Here is a 19,820-nt window from a genome sequence, read left to right on the forward strand (position 1 = left end):
CTTCAGCATTGACACATTGTGGTGGTTTTCATGGCTGGATGTTGGGGCTGAGGGTCTCCTGGGAGAAGCCTGGGACTGGTCTGGACAGTGTATCCTTCCTCTGAGTCCTTAATCTGGGTTTTCACTTGCCCCTGTGCTGCTCTGTTCCTGTGGAGATGGACAGTCTTTGATGGGTTGATGGCTCTGTGATGAACACTGGAAAAGCCTGGCAGGTTATCGTTTGGTCTTCCCCTACCACGTCTCTCTCTGCTTCTTTATGGACATGCAGAGCAGCTTTTATCACATAATAATTTTAGCTGCATCTCTTTAGCTGCTGTATACCCAGTTTTAATTATTGCATGAGTTTAAAGTATCATTACCAACTTCATTGGTATTGAAGTTTATATTTCCAGGAAACATATGGCTATCTTGCAGAGGCTGTGCAGTGGTGCATTGCAAGTATTAGGTCTGTGTTTGATCCCTGGATTTTACTAACAGGTAAAGCAAAATTCATTCCAGGATTTCATCAATTCAATGGAGAGATCCCTCAAATCACCAAAATGCAAACATAGAAAGATTTCCCATTTTAAAACCTTAGAATGTTCAAAATAAAAAGATCTGTTCAAAATGAAAAGATAAAAGCAGATGGAATAGATATTAAATACTTAGAACAATTTTACTTTAAATGCTCAAACCAGCCTGGAGCAAAATACTAGGATTTCATTTAACTGGCTGAAAGTTTTAATGAAATTTAATTCAGCTTCTAGAAATACTTTTGTATTCTAAATTAAAATGACCATTATGTTAAGTTCTTTATACAATTTCATTCACTGTTTCTGAGAAGAGCTGGGTGGAAAAATGGCACAACAATAGCTGTATAAAAGCTAATTTAACAAAATCCAGCTGTTCCCTGAATTTAGCAGTGGTCTCCACCATTTTGTATGAAATACTGCTTTTTAAATCTACCTCAAAATAGCAATATAAAAATATGCACAATGAAGCCATTATGCAATAAGAGGAAAGTTCCTGTAGTCCTGATTTTCAGAGAGGCTGAATATTGCTCGCCTAAAATAGAAATCTATTTTTTAAGTGGTAGGTGTTAAACTTCTTGAAATAATTTTTGTTTCAGGAGTCCAGTGGTCATGGGAGTGGAAAGGTGTTCTGTGTGGCTGTTGTGCAGGCCAGTTTTGTGACTCAGACAGCTGCAGAACCTGGCAAATGAAAGGAGGTCTTCACATGACTTTGCTGGCTCTCCTGCCCCTCCAGATCTGGGCTGTGAATGGGCTCTCTCTGCTCTCACAGAAGCTGTGGATGCACAAATATCCTCTCTCTGCTCCCCCATCCCTGGATTTTCTCCCCCTTGTCAGATCCATTTGTTCCCTGTGATGGTGTCAGCAGCAGCAGGGAGCACTTGGGCAGAGAATGCCTCATTGAAAAGCAGTTGTTGTGGGCTTCATGCTGTTTAATCCTTTCCAGAGCTGGTCTCATCTCCTTTTTGATGCTGCTGCTGTCAGTCACGGAGCCAAATGAGTGGTCATGTTAAATGTCGGAATGGGGGGGAAATGGAAATCCTAACAAAGGCAAAGGCAAACAAAGAAATGAGGAAACAAAACCCCAAAGAGACAAAACAAGTGAGATACTCTTAAAATTGCTAATGAAGAATTGCACTCACCCTGTTTCATGTGTCAGGACCTATGTGAACTCTGATGTCCTGAAGCTCATGCTGCTGCTCAGCACAGTGTCTGGCTGGAGTACCAAGAGCTTATTGTATTTGCTGGGAACGTCCCGATGAAGGCAGGAATGATGAATCTGACGGCTAATTTATTACTTTATGATATTGTATCAAAGAATACTATACTATACTGAAGAATGCAGTAAGGATACTTACTCTGTGCTAAAAAGATAGTAATGAAAACTCGTGACTCTTTCCAGAGTCTCGACAGAGCTTGGTGCTGATTGGCCAAAGAGTCAAAACAACTCACACCAGAATCCAATGAAACAATCACTCGTTGGATAAACAATCTCCAAACACATTCCACATGAGCAAAACACTGGAGAAGCAAATGAAATAAAAATTGTTTTCCTTTTCTCTGAGGCTTCTCAGCTTCCCAGGAGAAAAATCTTGGGCAAAGGGATTTTTTCAGAGAATGTGAATGCCACAAGTGCTCACTGTCCTTGGTCCAAGTGTCAGCTGGAGGAGTGTGTGGGGCTGCTTGGTGCTGCTCCTTCACCCCCTGTGTGCTCCTGAGAGACTGCATCCATCCATGGGCATGTAGAGCATATGAGAGAAACAAATAATCCCCCAAATCAGGTATTTTCTTACAGCTGTTCTGATGCTTAGAGACCAAGAATTTGCTTTCTGTGGTCCCACTCTTCTCTCTGGTGAGCAGTGACAGGACCTGAGGGAATGGCCTGAGGTTTGTGTCCGAGGAAGTTTAGGTTGGGTCTCAGGAAAAGGTTCTTCACCCAGAGGATGGCTGGGCAGAGAGGGTGGAACAGGCTCCAGGGAAGTGGTCAGAGCCCCAAGCCTGACGGGGTTCAAGAAGTGTTTGGACAGTGCTCTGAGGTACATGGTGTGACTCTTGGGGCTTTCCTTGCAGGGCAGGGAGCTGGACTGGATGACCCTTGAAGGTCTGTTCCAGCTCAGGGTGTTCTATGATTCTGTGATTTGCTGCCCCATACCCAGAAAGCAGACAGGGTCTGATGCCTTGTTGAAAGGGGCAAGGTTCTTCACAACTGCATGAAATGGACTTGGGCTGGGGAAGGCTGCTGTGTCTCCTTTTTGCTGACACAAAAGTATTTATCTTTGCAAATATCTGTGCATGAACATCACATAGCCAAGGGGCTTAAAGGCTTGGGCAATGTTTTCTCTCTTCTAAGGTTCAGGCCATCTTTTCTGGTCATTTCTGAAGAGAACACAAGAGCAAGGGAAGAGTTTAAGTTTTAAAAAGAGGTTTTGGGATTAGCACAAATCATCTTTGTGAAAATATAGGAGAGATTTTGTTTTTTGCTCCAGTGAAGGACAAAAATGAATTCCAAAATCTCCCAAGCTGTCATGAAACTGAATTGATGCACTCTGGCTGACCCTTGCCATTGCGATATGAGGGAAGTTTCTCTTCAGCTCTTGGTATTTGGGAAATATCTGTTATCTAAACCCACAAAACTTCATATACTTTAAGAACTTGCAGCCTATCTCTGTAGCTGTGTTTATTCTGAATCCCATTTATTTTGAGCCTTTCTAAACTCTTTGGCTGAAAGTTATTCTACAGCTTGGATCTTAAATGACCACATTCATGTGTTGAAGAAGCTTTTCAAAGCTGAAGTTCAGAAACCAAGGCAAGCAAGATAAACCAAAGTTATGTATTTAAACTGAGTTGCAGCTATGTCTTAGAGATGAGCACTTTTTATTTTGTGTGTGTGAAATACATTGCACTGGGGCCCACAGAGCAGGAAACAGGAGCAGAGGTTTTTCCTTTTGCTGGATCTAAGGCAAATAGCTTAAAATAAGCTACTGGAAATTCTTCTTTGTTTGCAGGAGAGCAGAACAGAAATAGGAGATGCAGAAGACTAAGGAAGAGCTAAAACTGATTTTATTTGATTTTATCACAAGTTTGGGCTTTCTTCACAAACCTCCCTAGCCTATACAAAACAGGATGCTGTAAGTTTCTGTAAACATCCAACAAGAAAGTTTTCGTCTCTACCTGTCCAAACAATCTGATTGAATGGGTGGAACTGGTTACTGGAATGGCTGGGCAAAAACCCCATCATGATAGCAATTTGCTGATGATGCACTCCAATTTACACAAAGGAACAAACAAAATATGACTGTTTTGTGATACCAGACAACATACTATATATTCCAGTCGCTGGCTGAAAAGGCAAAATAAGAAAAGAGGGAACAGGACCAGAAGGAAGGAGCTGTTAGTGACACTGAAACACAGACTGGTTGGGAGAATTTTTTCTTGAATCGGGACAGTTGTGACAACTCAAATCAAAGGAAGATATCTGACACCAGGAAAACTCCTTTCTTATCCCATTGTACTGCTTGTGCAATAACTAGAACTAAAGGAGATTGATCCCTGCATCATGCCAGCTTTGCATCAGAAGCTTGAACTTCTGCCTGGAAGTGGCAAGCTCAGTACCTTGTGTCCTCTAGAAACCTCTTTCATAATCCCATCCATCCTTTTGCTCAGCAAACAGCAAGTATAAAATCTGATGGGGTTGTGCCTGCAAATAAAATGGTCATGCTCTCTGAGTCATGACTTGGAGAGCATTTCTTTTAAAAAAAACCCCAAGCTGGACCAAGCTGTCTGCAAGCGAAATGGCAAACACCAGTCAGCCCACCCTGCCTGCCCCCAGCAATCTGGAGAGAGAATCACAGAGTGGTGTGGTGTTCTCAAGTACTGCACTGCTCTGGTATTTTCCATCTTCATGCTGAGAGACCTAGTGAAAAGCCATGGCTTGGCTAAATGATCTGGAGGATGAGGAAGATTGTGGAAATGCACTTTCTGTCTTTTCCATGAGCTCTGCATTGTATGTGCTGCTAGGCTGCAAAATTTTGTATCCCATATGAAGTAAAGTTTTGAGGGCACGAAAAAAGGATTCAGACAGGTCCTACTGGATCATGCAACCAAGATCAGCTCAAGAGATGTTTGTCTCAGCACAGCCAGTAGCCACCCTGCTGGCTGAGCACTGATGCATTGTAATACAAATACTGCAGACATAAAGGCTTGGAACATTGGACAGATAATTGTGGTGTTTTCCTTTGTGAGAACAATTTTAAAACTAAGTAACTGCAAGTAAGCAAGGGCCTCACAGTCCTGGAACATACAGTGAGATAATCAAGTTTAAAATAAAGTTGCCAGGAAATGAATAACTACTGCCATACATCTGTGAAACTCAATTGTTAGAGTTCTCCAAGATAATGTTATAAACCATGAAGTACAGCTAGAAATTGCTGTAGACCATATTATACAGGGTGTAGAATAATTCTACTCTAGTTTACCATTTTTAATTTATCTTTAAGCCAGCAGTTATTCTGTACTACTTAGGGATCATCTAACTCCCACATATTGCTAGAAAGTGCACCTCTAATATATCACAACTTCTCATAAAAAATCGTCCTTCATAGAAGGGCAGTTCTGAAGATGAACTGTCTAAAGCCATCCTGTGAAATGAAAAAGCAGTCTTAAAGAGCTAATAATAATTTTTCTGAACTTGATGAAAAAGCCATTAATGTCTTTCTTCATTCAAAAGCAATTCTCATCCCATTAAACACTGGGGAATCTAATTTTCCTTAGCTAAACTGTGACTTTCCTACCTAGAACAACTTCTGTTAAATGCCATGCAAAATCACAAATTGCATTTGCAGCTCTTCTAGCTCTTGGATATTTATAAAGATGGCGATCCCAAGAAAGTGTTGCATTTGAAAAATTCATTCAAGCATGGGTAAGAAAATATTTAAGTAAATGCACTTAATTTTCATTCTGCTACACTTGGCTTAGCCTGATATTGGTCCCAAAGAGAATTATTTTAAAGACTAGGCTAGTTTCTTAATGTGTTTCCTTTTAAGTGAATGAATTCAACTCTCACAAGATAGGGGAAAAATCATCAATGGTATTTTAAAAAGAGCCTGTACCAGACAAGCACAACTGGGAAAGTTCCTGTACTGTCAGGGTTTAGGCTTCAAGAATGTTCCTGCCAGGTGGAATGACAAACTAGACAGAGACCTCTTCCAGCTGCAGGATGCTGGGAATGTGTATTTTTTGTTAGTTTAATTTCTCAGAGAAGGAAGGAGCCTGGGGAGGAAAGTTCATTACTCAGAAGTGCAGCTCCACTAAGACACATTTTCTAAAGAGCACACCTTTCCTGGTGTCCTTGAAGGGAGCTTCAGTACAGAGAGCACTTCAGAACTCCCAAGGCTGAAGACACCAAAATCCTGGGAATAGACCCTAACAGGGCATCCCCTGAGTTTTGCCATCCGAGTTTTAGGGTACCTCTCTCTTCCTTCAAGGAATACGCTTGGTGGCTTTTTGCCAGAAAGTGGAGACCCATCTGAAAGGTCCTCCCCCTTCAAGGCCTGCTAGGGAGGAGACACAAAGGAAAAGATGGAGGTACAGTGAAGCAGGAATGGTTCCCTGAAGAGATAGGGAAGAACTGATAAAATCATTCAAAAAGGAAGGAAAAATCTCTCCAAGTTCCTCCCAAGTTGTCAGTTTCTGATGGGAAAGGTTTATTATGCCCAGGTAGAATTGCTTTAGCATCATGGCCTTCAAAGAAAAAGGCAGCAATACAGATTCAGCTGTTGCACTGGATTTAATTTAAATTCTAGTGTATCTTAGACTGAGACAGGATTCATTATTTATTTTCCTTTGTTACTGAAAGAACAAAACAAATATAAAAATAGAATACAAAAAGTCAAAAAAACCCTCTGTTATTGATGACTTACTTTTTAACATTGCATGTGCTTGTAGCTGATGTGTCATGTGATTTATTAGGATTTGCAACCTTTACATTGGATCTTCTTCAGAAAAGATGGAATTTAAAGGCTAGTGTTGCTGAAGGATTATAATGGCACAGTAATTGAGAAGGTAAATGGAAAACACATTTCTATTTAAGGCAGTCAATGTCAAAGATGAAATGAAAAGAAAAATTCATGGTGGTTTTAAAATCGTGTCATCAGTGGATAGCACAGAAAGCATGAGTGAAGGTGTCTGCATGATTACAATTTTCCATGCAGGCACGTGGGATCCCTAACTCCCTGTAATTACATAGAAATATAATTACCACACCTACTAGAATAAGCCTTGAACTAAAATAGATGATATTTGATTTTGCAATGATGTAAAATAATATATAGAAATGACAATTTTGCCATTCAAGATACATGTGGGAAGATTATTTACTTTCTCCAATCCTTTTTTTTTATTTGCCACTCTTCATTTCTGATAAGTTATGATGCCTATTAACTTAATACAGAGATTTCCAGGGAAAAAAAAAAAAATCTATTCCCCACTAATTAATCACCTGGCCATGGGATATTTGTTTTCTGTATTGTGTTAGAAAATATTCACACCTTTGTGGGTTGTAGAGTCAGAATAATTTTTTTAAAAAAAGTTCTTTTCTTGAATATTATTGCCTATTGGTTAGAACTATTAATAATTTATTTTCCAAATGTAACTAATTTAGGAGCTACTCGTTTGGACAGGAAAGTAATTCCTCTGATCATATAAATGAGATTAACTGCCCTATTCTCTGAGGCATGAGGAGATGTAACTGCCTCTGGGGCTTTGGCAGTCAGCACAGTGAAGAGGTGTGCAGCAAGGTGGTCTGACTGAAGATAAGAAAGAGGATCTGTGAGCAGAGGAGTTCTTCAGCTGCTCCTGGGGAAGGCAAAGCTTTTCCTGGCCAGAGCAGTTTTACTCAGAGATCTCTTGGTAAGCATGGTGTTGTCTCTGTCACACAAAATGTTTTTCCAGTAAGTTCCAGACTGAAATTTCTTGTTTTATTTTTCTCTTTGGGCTGTATGTAAAGGGTTGAAATTGTCTGAGGATAAGTCACTGTGCAAACAAGCATTTGATGGGCAGACTGCATCAGGTGGACTGTGCATCTGATGGTCCTTTAGGGCCGTAAACTATGGTGTGATAACACCTTAGAAAACTCATTTCTTAAAGAAGCAGAGAAAACGAATGGGGAAATAGCCAGATAACAGCAGAACAGGAGAGTGCCTGCAAGGAAAGATGAGAAGAAAAAAGTTACAATATGGAATTATTTCTTGACCTCAAACACCTGTTTGCTCTTTCTGACAAAGAAGTGTTTTCATCTAAATCACTTTGAAAGAGAGATGTCTGTTTGGCTGCAGGGCTACAAATGGCTCCTGGGAAGCAGTAAAAGGAGTGAAAAAAAATTTGAAATGGTTCATTTAGTGTTGAAGGAGGCCTAAATAAAATAAATAAAAGCTTTGCACGAAGAATGTGTACATGTGTACATGTATACTTTCTCTCCAAATAGCAGAGAAAGTATATTATCTTTTACTTGCTGATCTTTCTTAGTCCCATAGCAGAACTGCTGGTATTATTGCTCTAAGGGAAGAATTAATTCATTAAAATAAAAAAACCAAAAAAATCTCTCTAAAAGAGATGTATTCAAAAATGTTTATATTTGCACATCAAGGTTGAGGTGTAATTACTGCTTTCAGATTTATGCCGCCAAACTTATTTTGAGACTGTTGTATGATTTTGTTTGTGGAATACTGATAAAGCAAGATTGCTTAAGTGTGCTGGCTGAGTGTATTTATGTGTATTTACAAATGTTAAGAAGCAGAAATGCACTTTTTTTGCTCAAGTAAGCACAAAAAATTGTTCGTGTACGATACGCATTTCTTGAGGAAGAGCCAATGTTCCAACTCAGCTGAGACCAAAACCTTAGAAAGAATTGATGGGTTGAGCTTCTTAAGTTATTCTGAGACTTCAGTCAAACATTGCAGTTTTTTTGTTTTGTTTCCCCATGACCATTATCAGTATAGAAGTAGAAATAGAAATTTTAAGAAAGCAACATGTAGTGGAATTTGATTTAGAATGTGATGGAAGCCATATGAATATGTATTATACGAAGTCCGAGGCAGCAACTGCAGAAAAAAGGGAGACTACTTTAAAAAGTCACATATCTTTTAGGTATTGTATTCCAAATAGTCACTGAAGTGAAAACAAGAACTGGGAGAAACAGCCAGAAGATATAGTTTGTCATGCTGTTGGAGTTTGGCTTTGGGGAGTTTTAGGGGGACACACTGCTGCTTCTTTCCTGAGCACTGTGCAAATAACCATGGTCCATGCACTGGAGTCATCTCACACCACATAACATTTATGCTGGTGGTGAATATTCAGTTTAGTGTTGTTCCAGTGAATGAGTAATACAGCATGTCAGTCTGGAAGAAGTCTGGTGAAATATTTATGCTACTGTAAGTCCGACTGGAGAATGTCCTGTGAATATATAACATATTTATGTTGTGCACTATTTTACATTAAAAAAGTGTCTCCTCCAAATGTCTCCATGTGCATTTGTCTGAGCAACAAACCTCATTCAATGCAAATAATTCTCATCACTGCAGCACTATGAGAAAGATTTCTGTTTTGCAAAACTGAGCTATGTGAAGAAGCGCAGAGTAAATTTCAAGTCATATATCAGAAGTTCAATTTAAAGGAAAAAAAAATCAATATATATTTCTATTCTTGTGACAATGGTAGAAACTGAATCGATTTAAATTGGTTAGAAGGTCCACATATTAATGACTAAAGATCCATGTAATCCACAAGTAGAGACACGTATGTGGTCCTAATGTTGTTTATAAGAACATAGTTCATACAAAATGTATGAGATGTGGCACCACAGATGCTTTTTTTTTTTTGACATCTGATTTGGTATAAGGTTTTGCTGAGAAGAAGAAATTACTTGTTAGTCCCATTTGAGATTTCTTTGCAAGTCAAAATCAATAAAATCATCATCATTACTGTCTGTTTTTTAGTAGCTGTATTCCACACTGAATATTAAAGAGCTTTCAGACTGACGAAAATAAAAAGATTAGAATGGTGAGAAAATTCTTTTATATTTTACTCAAACATGATGATGATGATGATGATTTGTGAGAAAAAGCAGGCTTATTGTTAGTCAGAGGATTATGTCAAATGGCAAAATATGTCTTTTCAAACTGAAGGATTAAGACAAACAATTAGAATACTTTTGCCTTTATTGCCTTTTCAATGTTTTATATCTTATTTTTCACAGCTCTTTTAGAGAGACTTTGTCTCCAAGCTTCTTATATACTTAAGACCTGCACTAGCAAAGATTGCATGGTGTTTTCTCCCGGCTGGCCAGATTTGTAGGATTTTCAGACTAAAACCAGTTACTGGAAGACAATTTTACCACACTAACACCTTGTTTTCATTCTCCAGTCAGCAGCTGAGCACTGTTTATTTTCTAGATAGTCTTGATGACTCTTGTTCCATGTTGGCCATTGCTGTCTCAGTTCTGTTTTAAGGAACATAAAAAGGGAGCACTTTGATGTTTTGCCAGTCCTGATGAAACAGCCTTTAATTCAAGACAGACAGAAATTAAAAATAAAGAATTTTCTTGCTGCTGTCTACATGCTAACAGGACAACACTAAATTTAGGAAGAAGTACAGAGGAGCATTATAATATAGAACTTATAGGTGTCCATTTAGCAGTCACCAACTTTGTTTTGTCCAGCTTGTGACCCCTGAGGACAATTCCATAGCCTGGTGTTTGGAATCCAGTGTTTAAAAAAAGCTTCTGCCATGTCTTAGGGGTTTGTTAAAGAAAATCCTGATTTGGGATTACTGATAATTTGATACCTTGAGTTGCTACAGATTTCAAAAATTTCCAAGCTTCTGCTGTTATCTGTAATTTAAGAAGGGAGGCAGAATGAAGGCCTACAGTACCTTCATCATGGCTGTTTCCATTAGAAGTATCAGTGCCTGTTGGAAGTGATAACTGGAGCCATGTCCTATTCATCCATTAAACTGAACTCACCAGTAAGTGTTCTGGCAGTGCCCTGTAAGGAAACAACATCCACAGGCTGCTGCTTCTGCCAACATCCAACAGCATCCCTGCTTTACCTGTTGGACTGTGGTCCCTTATGTACTGAAACTCAGGGTTAGTAGTATGTATGTATCAATGAAAAGTGTATTTATTCAGCTGCAGAGATGGGAGCAATGCAGATGCTAAGATGAGGAGCAGGGAGTCTCAAGTATTTTCAGGATGTGATCGAGTGTTTTCTGAAGGGCTCCAAGCCAAGAGCAATGTGCCATAAAGATCCTGAGCTCAAAATATCCCTTAGTAGTGAAAATAAAAATGCTTTGCAAAGAAAGCATCATCTCTGTCTTATTTTGGGAGCGAGAGGAAGAAATTACAGAATCACACCGTACCATATCTTCAGTGTATTGACAGCAATCAAACAGACTATGCCTTTTCTTCTTTCTGAGACAGAGGTAGAACTATGAAGATGTGAGGTGCAGGAAAAACCTACTAGATTTGCTGCTGTCTTGAAACCTAAAATGATACAATTTGCAAAATCCAGAACTGGTTAAATTGAACTTGAGCCAGCTCTCATTGTTAAATGTTGATTGCTCATAATCAGGATGAGTAAAGATGAATCTTTTATGAAATTCTCAGCAGAGAATTAAATAGCATTTTCCTAGTGTTCTTGGAGAAGAAGAAATGAGGGAGGACTCTCAGGGACATTGATTAGCTGAGTAACGGGAACAGACCAATCTAAAAAGATTACTGTGATAGCACTCCCAGTGACACAAAGAACAAATGGAAACAGCATGAAGATACCAAAGGAGCTTTCCTATGGCTTATCTGCCTCTTTGCTTGGTGTCTAAGCAACCTTGCATTCATGTATTTTTAAAATGTATGTGGTTTTTCGAGGGAAGAATAGACTCTCTTAACCTTAGAGGACTATTGGATGAAAGGTGATCAAAGGTTTTCATTCAAGGGTTCTTCATTACTCTAAATGAATTAATATGAATATGTTGCTACAGGTGCCTTTGTCCCACCACCTCTTAGCCTGCTTCTGGGATGCAGAGGAAGTAACCTTTCTTTGCAATAGTGAAGGTTGAATGAACTTTATTTTAAACTCTTTTTACCTCTTTGAAGTGACTCAGCCTTGCTTAGAGGCATGCTTTGACTCTTTGAGGCAGACCAGAAGCATTGTAAGTGCCATTCCTGTACACTGTGAGGAAACATTTATTGCCAGTGGGTGATTTTCTACCTTTGCTGATACTCACAGGTGTGTCAAGTGCCCCATGGTTTTGGGGTTTGGAGGGACAGGGATGATGGTGTGGCATGCTCTTGTGTTCTTTCATTTACAGCAAAAGTCATTGCACAGAGGGAATCCTTTCCCACATCTTCACAGTCACACATTGCACATGGATAGTCATATGTACACATGTATGTACACACAGTCAGACTCTACCACAGAGAGAGGAGGCCCACTTTTGGGGCATTCCTCTTCCAGCCTGCCTAGCTGTTACAATTAAATGCATTAGTTCTGTGATACTTACAGCAGCTGATGAAATGGTTCTTCCAATAGCACTGCAGAAACGCCGGGTAATGATTTTCATAGCTGGATTTCCCTGACAAGTTAATCACAACACTCCCTCCTTTTCTCCCTCCCTCCAGCTCTGCCTGATATTAGTAACTGGACATATCTCATGACTGTCTGGTAATTAGAGTTTGAACTCTTCTGCTTGACTAATTTATTAGCTAATATCATATGAAATTTGATGTTAATGTGTCCTAAAGGCTAATCTATTCAGATTGGAATGCATAGATTTTAATAGTCTAGTGTGCTTTGGTAATCAGAAAGAATTATGTGATTATGGCTTGTGGCTTAGGCAATTAAAAAAGATTGCCTTTCATTTCAAGGTTGTTGTAGCATTTATGGAAAGGGGTCTATAATTTCAGTGCAGAGTGGATCTTATATAAGTCACTGATCTCTTTTAAGTAAGCTACCATGTGTCCCACATGGTTTGGGATGAGAAAATAGCCTAACCCCAAATTGTTAGCTGAGTACTAGAAGTGAAAAGATTTTTAATCTCTGACATTTTTTTGCAGTTGCCTCTTTATTCAGCTGAAGCGTAAGAGTCAGAACTTAGAGAAAACTGAGATATGAGAAAAGAAATAGGAGATATGGAATGTGTTTAACTCCTGTCAGGGTTACTGATGGGCTTTTTAGCATCATTCAGGGAGCTTATACTAAACTGCTTACCCACCATGAACTTCATTTCCAAAACACAATTCCCACTCTATAATACTGCCATTTATACATTGCTTCTAGGCATCATTTTGCCTTAAATAGTGCAAAATTACACTTTGAATCAATTTAATTTTACAAGGAATCTAGATTGCTCTGTGCAGTTTTTAATCTTCATTCAGACATTTTTATCCCCCAAAATTTCATAAATTTTAAATTGTAGGTGTATTTCTACCCATATCACAAAAAAAAGAGAAAAATTTGGGAAGCCTCAAGTTTAATCTCACTCTCATTATAGCAGGAGAATCCTGCTATAATGAAGTCCATGAAATGTTTGATGATTACTTTAAAGATCTGTCCACTAGATGGATTTTAATATACTTGAAACACGCTTTGCTGACCCCACTCTAATTCACTGTTATCAGAATGAATGTGGCACCAAGGCAAATAGCTTACCATGTCTATCACATTTACACTGTTACATTTATTGACCCAACTGGCAGTCTCCTGAAGGAATTAAATCAAGCATGTTTGACAAAGTCTGTTTCTGTAAGACCATGCTGACTGGCATCTATTACATTTTGTTCCTTCAACGTTTTTGCTGAGCTAGAGGAGGGAAGAGATTTCAGCTACTCTACAGAAAGTTCATTTACCTGTAAGAGAAACTATCCAGGCAGAAATCTCCAGACAAGTTGGACTCTGTGCTGTGTATCTATGGGACAAAGAAATGAAGTACACAGGCTGCTGCAGTCATGGCTAGTATGCAAGGATCCAAGCTGATTGGAATTTTAAACAGAAAATGTTCAAGTCCTAATTATCTTTAATCAAATGGACTAATCTGGAGATCAGTCCAAAGTACTGAGAATCCTATTAAAGTCATCAGGCATCATGAGTGACAGATACTCCTGGTAGGCCTATTCAAAACAAGCTTGTAAACTGAGCAGCTCAAATTTATTTAGCATGCAGGACCATTCTAGTGAAGAAGATATGAGGTCCAGGAGAAGACACTACATTACTTCCATGGAAAAAGGCAGTTTTGTCTCCCATAAATTTGATACAATGACCGAAGAACTGCTCCAAACTTCAAAACACTAACAAAGCTATTAAATGAACACAACAGATAAGAGAAATCTAAAATCAGAATGTGTGATGGATAAAGGTTGTTAGAGAGAAATCTTCAGGACAGGTTTTCCACATTATTTTGTGCTACTTTATATTTGTGAAGGGCAGGGAGTGCCATAAGAGGTAGGATACAGGGCTACGGACCCATTCAGTAGTACAAGAGCCAAGTCCTGAATTTCTCAGGCACTTCCAAGACCATAAATACCTACTGCCCATAAAGGACAGGCCACAGATGATGTCAGCCATAGTATGACACATGACTGCTTCTATATTGATGTCTATGCAATGAATTTTCAATCCAGGGACAAAAGGAAATGAGAGTATAACATACAAATGACATGGTAGCGTAAGCGCACTGCTGGTGTTTGGACCACTGGGTTCAGTCACCCAAATATATTTAGCACCTAAGATTGTGTTTGGTAAATATGCAGGTCTGCTTCTCTAGGTAAGGTCTTTCAGTGGCTGGAATTCTTCTGAAGTACAATTTTCCTTTGCATTAAATTTCTACCTTCTCCCTTAAGGTCCCAAACGTGACTCTCCAAAAGACCTGCTTTGTACAAGGGCACAGTCCTGGAAACTTGTGGCTTTTTATTCTGACCCAGGTCCACCCCTGTATGCCTTAACATCTGGAACTTTTTTTCCTCCTATTTTCCTTTGACTCTATCACCACTGTTTTCTCTCTTTTCAATCATTCAATAATTATTTTTTTAATATAATCAGATTTTAGTATAATTTCAAGTGATTTATTATACAGGTGACATACCATAAACTTCATGTACATAACTGGTGCACTAAAACTTGCATGAAACATATTTTTAGTGGTTGATAAAAAACAAGGAGGGAAAGGATAAATTAATATTTTAGACCCGATAAAATTTGTACGGTGTGTTTTCGGTTTTACTCCAGAAGTTTCACAGAAGAGACATCAAAACTCAGATACAACCTGGGCCATAATCAGATACAACTCTAGTGAAAGTCCTTCATGGCAGACTTACATGAGATAATATTAGATTTGAATTTTCTTCAATTACTGGGGAAAAAAAAGATTCACAAGATACAATTTCAATGACAATGATGTAGTAGGACCAAGGGTATATCTGTTTAGGTGTCTCTTTTGAAGCTGTCTGAAAAAGTCAGCCATGGGCAGCTTTACTTCCTGTCAGCCACATCACACAAGACACATTTGTGTAGAAAAGATTCAGCACTATCTCATGCAGATGACTGTAGCAAATTTGAGAAAAGTGACCCATTGCAAAGATAATTTGAATAAAGCTGTTTTTCCTGTGATCATAGAAGTGGCTTTGATCTATGAAAAATATTGCTGCACCCAAATAACCTCTGTATTAAGTAAATTAAGCAAATTACTACCTGACTACTAATTAAAGTAGTCAGGTAGTAATTTGCTTACTCCCTTCAGGACTAATATAATGTTTCTCATATAAAAGCATAAATTATCTTTCTAAACTTAAGATGTATAGAAATGAAAGAGTTGGTTCAGTGAAATGAGTAGCCAAATCACTTGCTAGACAAATCAGTAATGACAGGCACCTGCTAATATTGCATAAACATTCATGCCACATGCTGAACACCATGCCAAAAATTCACGTATAATTGTAGGCAAGGGAGAAAATAAATGGCAAGGGAAAAAACCAGGAAGAAACACAGTTTTGAAGACAGTAAAGAATATCTCTAAAGTATTCAAGCCATGAGATAAAGACTCTGCCTCAGAATTGCTGCAAAAGCTGGTCAAATTTTATTTTTTAGTTGTCTTTTTAGTTTGAAGTGTTATTTCACAAAACCAGATTATTTTATCAGGCATAAATTTTATCAAAATGATTACAAATGGTATTGAAAAGTGTTCAAAATTGTAAAGAAATATTTTAGCTTTTTAAATTATTTTTTTGTTGATCAGAGAACTATTTATTTTGAAACTTAGGCTAATGTTAGAGGTTTTTGCCTTAATATGTAATAACTTTAAAAGACTTCAATTTTGTGTTTTGGTTTGGAATGTGGAAGGAGCTCAGTGTGTTGTTACTAAGCCAAGAACAGTGAAATGTCCAGTTTTAGATATGATTCTGAATGTCCATTATTTTCTACCAAAAAGTAGGTTACACTTTGTGGCAAGTATAAACATTTAATATTATTGATCATTTTCCATGTTCCAGGTTATTTATAGAAAAAGCTATAAATAAAAATAAATGTTTTAGGAGAGCCTATACTTATTGCATATCAGATTCTCATTTATTTATCATTGTAGACCTCCAGAGCAAACACCAGAAGACATGCACACACCTGAATAACCTGTTAACCACCAGAAAAGATGGGTTATTTTAGTACAAAAAACTATAATGTCATCACTAAAATATCTTGTGGTGGAGATGGTACTTCCAGGAAGTACTGGTTACTTTTTTAGCTGCATATATTCATGTATTTATAAAGCAAATAACACCTTGTGGGTTAATTCTTCTTTCTATGATTTAGCCCCCAAACCAGATGTCTGGAGTTATTTAAAATAAGAACATTTACTTAGGTTCTCATACCTTTAGAAAAACCCTAAAGAACCCTCTATTATTGTAGCCTTTTTTTCTTTTTTTTTTCTTTTCTGATTTATTTCTTCGATGTTAATTATTTGTCTTCCAGAAATCTATTAGTTTTCCTACATGTAGGAACTGTTCAAATTAATTAGAAATGTTTATGAATATCTGTGTCCTACCTCAGTACACTGTGGATTTTACAGTCTGTGCTTGAAAAATTACTACAAAAATCAGGTTCTGAAGCTTACAGAAAGGATCAGGTTTGAAATGTGAATAATCAGATTGCAAGTAAGCTGGCATAGGCTTCATGACTAAAGGTTTGCAACTTTATGGCCTCGCAAAAGGGACATAACTTTTGAATTTCATTCATTCTGTAAGAACTTTGTAGTGCTTTTTTGTTTTTTTTCCAGAAATTGTTTTTGATGTTTGTGATTCAACAACTTTTTCTAAACTTAGCAAATTCCAAAGATTTCAGCCTGGTTTTACTGATGGAGAGTATCTCAGTTCTCCCAAAATACTTGGTAAGTGCTACAGAGCTGTGCAAACTCACTTGTCAAAAACCCAAAGCAATAGAACTGTTTGGGCTTCTTCAGGTGCAGCCACCTCACCTTCATTGCACAAAGAACCAGAGCATGTCAGGAGGCAGAGAAGTGAGCAAGGAAAAGAAGAGCAAAATGCACTCCTCTTGCATATATTGTTACAAATCCAAATGAGAATTCACTCTTTTTTCTTTTCTTTCTTGTTGCCTGGGTCAATGTTGTTGAGTAAAAAAACTTCACCATATTGCTTCACTGACCACTTTAAAGCCCACATCAAAGGATTGATATTCTTGTGGTAGTTCCTCTTAGAGAAACCTCTCTCCATAGACGAGGAAAACATTTAATTCAAATTATATGTTTTAGTTCTTTTTGTAATAGCTCTGTGGTACAGCAGGCAAGATTTAATCAGCACACCAAGTAAACTGTTTTCACTAGACCAGAGGCAAATCTCTGAGTTTATTTATCTTCTATGTTTATGGAAATCAGTGCATCTTTAAAGCATCTCTGTATCTTCCATACTGAAATTCTTTGCTGGTTTTGGGTTTTTTAAGTTCCTGTTTGGGTGTCCAAAGTTTTTTTCAAAAATAATGGACTGGCAAGTTGCTATGCTGCTGTGTGTGCCAGCTGAACGTGCTGGGAATGGAATTGTTTTGAGCGCTTAAATATCACATCTGCAAATGCCCTTTGCAAACTTCAGCATTCAGAGATTTGCTGCTGCTGTTACAACGCTCTGGGGATAGAGTTTACTTAGAACAAAACACCCTGGAGGAAAGAGATGTGATTTTATCTAGTCTGGAGCAAAGAGCTGGATTGTGCTCTGGATGCTCTCTGTGCAGGGGAGCTGGCAGCTGGGCTGGCCAGGGGCTCATTGCTGGCATCACGAGGCCTGGCCCCACACAAAGCACCCCAGCCCATCTGCAGAACATTATTTTGCTCACTTCTGGGGTAAATGCATGCAAGAACTTTTGCAAGTCAGGAAAAGGCATGAGATTTTTTGCCAACATAATCTGTTGCACAGAGTTTGGTAAAATATGTGGAGCACAAATTCCAAAGTGTTAACAAGGTCCTACCAATGGGCAATCAACATTAAATTTTAGTAATAAAGATTCCAAATTTCTTTGGTCTGCTTCTAGAGTCATGGCTGAACATACTTTATTTCCTTTTTTTTTTTTTTTTTAAATGAAATAGAAAGAAAACCAAGGGAAATACTGTTGAAAATGAAAAGCTTTAATAATAATGCTTTAACTGGTAATAGCTGTAAGGAATTGTTCTGAGGAAAACTCCACGTTTGACAAACCTTTGTGTGAGACAGAAGGACTTTGGGGTCAGGGCAAGGGAAAATATTTATTTATTGAAAGGAACTGTTGTGGCAATAGCTGTGGGGGCAGGTTTGGTCCCACTGCTTGTTCTGAAAGCTAATTCATCAGGGAGTCAGGAAGGCATGTCAGAGAATAAAATACATCCTTTTTTTCTCTGGCTGATCTTCACTTGCATTCTCTTTTCCTGGGGTTGGAGGCCCAGCACAGAGTTCCACTATTTTCACTCCTGCACCAGTACAGGTGAAGCACTAACCTTCAGGCAGCTTAGAGGAGGGCCACAGTACCTTCTCTGTGTCCACCCCTGACATGAAGATACCTGGACAGCTGATGACTGCAAATATGTTGTAAAGAATTATTACAGAATTTACAGCAAACCTTAAAAAAAAAAAAATCCATAGTTTTCTCTCTTTTCATCATCTCTCTCTCTCTTCCTTAGTTTGAACATATTTTTTTGAAACTAATTTGGCCCCCAACTTTCAGTCTGGTTGAAGATTTGTTCTTTCATTCCAATGTTATATTTCATTGCCTTTCTTTCTCTCCATATTAGATATATTTAATTTGTCTTTCTGGCTTAATTTCTGTTTCTTGACTCCAGCTTGCCTCTTTCTTCTCTTGGAGCTTTCTTTCCACTCAATCTTGTCTCACTGCACATTTTCAATTTTCTACAAGGAAGGACTGCCATGAGGGGAAAAATCTGTATTTTGTCAAGGATCTTTTTCTTTTAGTAACATAAAAGATTTTTCACAGAGAGATGAAAAACTGAATTTCTTCTCTGCTGATAAGTGAGCCCACAGGCTCTGTCACCTGGATAGGACTCGGTTTTTATTCTTTTCCCCATTCCTCTTATGGATATGTCCATATAAGGTCTTGGCTTTTCTTTCATGAATCAGGGAAGCTCTCACCTACATTGGCTTTGTCACAACAGCACTGGAACTTGGTAACATTTGTTTTATCATACCAGCATGGGTACCCTTTGCTGATTTCTGACTGAAAGCTGGGTCCCTGTTGAGGAAGGAACAAAAATTAAACAATGTATTGGCACCATTTCTCTTGCTCAAACCTTCCTCTCTTGTTCAAGAATCGAGAGACAGCCTGTGACTCTCCATTCCTCAAGCTAGCACAGCTCCAGGCAGCTACAAAAACACGTTCAGAGCTCAGCCATTGCACAAAACAATGCCTCAGTTAGTGCTTCTTTTTGTCAAATCTTTGTTCACTGAACAGCCTTTGTGTTATAAATCATGAGTAGAGTATCCCCAGGTTTGGCTCCACTTCTCCTGGACATCAATAGGAAACCAACAAAAACCAAACAAGGACGTCTGCTGCTTTGAGTCTGTGCTAAATGGTTGCTAACTCCAGAGGAAGTCTGAGTATTTTGTCTACATGTGGACGTCTTGCTTCCCATCCCTACAATATTTCACACTACATACTGTCATGTCTAATCTAGTTTGGAGTGAAAAATTAGGAAAGGTTAGATAATTTTAAATATTTGAATGTATTTTTATTCCTATACCTTTACTGACATATAGTTTGCATCAGGAGCTGAAAAGTAACTTAA

This window comes from Haemorhous mexicanus, chromosome 1, assembly GCF_027477595.1.
Source record: "Haemorhous mexicanus isolate bHaeMex1 chromosome 1, bHaeMex1.pri, whole genome shotgun sequence".
NCBI classification, from domain to species: Eukaryota; Metazoa; Chordata; class Aves; order Passeriformes; family Fringillidae; genus Haemorhous; species Haemorhous mexicanus.